Raw genomic sequence first — 1,107 nt, 5'->3', positions numbered from 1 at the left:
ATTATATAACCACACCTTGTCTCCTCTTTCAAAGCTGACTTCAGTAGATCTCTTATCATAAGTTAACTTCATCGAATCAGCAGCCCCTTCCTTAAGTGTCTGCTCACATTTAGAGAAATTGGCCATTGTTATTGGTACTACTTGACGACCTGCTACAAGTGACCTTCCAATCTTCAAATCCACTGGCCTGGATGGGTCAACTACAATACCCCCTATGTCAGAGAAGATAATTTGGGGTAGGATAAAAGAACATCCCCATGGGAGCCCAATGCTTGTAGAAGCAGTGGAAGATAGTTAACTTCGATAAAATGACGATTGGAAACAACAAAGGCCAGATTTCAGTAAGTGTTGCTACATCCGTTGATCTGCATGCCACAGCACTTAAAGTTAACTACACACTTCCTTGGTAGTAAATCGTCCAATCTTAATATGCATTGGTCTTCAATGTCAGCCAAGTATACTTTCTGTCTGTTCTTCATGCCCATGAGCTCAATAGTTACCCACACTGGTCCCCACAACCTTGCATAATGTCCTGTCACACCACAGAGCTTCTGTACAGCTTTTGGTACTCCTTCATGATCTAACACCTTGATGCTCACAAGAGTTTGCTGGGATGCAGAATCTATGACAAAGTTGTACCTTTGGCCATCCAGCTTCCCTGTCACGTAGACATTATGTATGCTTGCCATTTTACACTTAGCTGTTGGGACTTTCACGATAGGGGTTGGTGGGCGTTCCTCAGCACCAACCACTACTGGTCTCCTTGAGGCCGACTTGTTGGTAATATTCCTCCTACACTGGCTCCTCAAATGTCCGTGCTTCCCACAGTTCCAACAACCTTTCTGGATACCAGCCTTTCCTGCTGTGGCATCTCCCCTTTGTTGAAGTTGCCAGCATTGAGCTCTCTTGTGCCCAGGTTTATTACAGTGCCAGCAAAGTCCCTCAAACCTCTCTGAAAGCTTCCCTTTTCTGGCCTTGAATCCTGATGACTGTACCAACCTTGGTACCTCTGTGCTGGACTTAACGTAGGATTCAAATTCAAGAGCTCTGGCCACTGCATCCTGATAATAGAGGGGTGTACTTGCTTTACTTGTATTTTCAGTTGTG

The sequence above is a fragment of the Limulus polyphemus genome, unplaced genomic scaffold (assembly GCF_000517525.1).
Source record: "Limulus polyphemus unplaced genomic scaffold, Limulus_polyphemus-2.1.2 Scaffold1054, whole genome shotgun sequence".
Lineage (NCBI taxonomy): Eukaryota > Metazoa > Arthropoda > Merostomata > Xiphosura > Limulidae > Limulus > Limulus polyphemus.
This window is presented reverse-complemented; position numbering follows the sequence as displayed.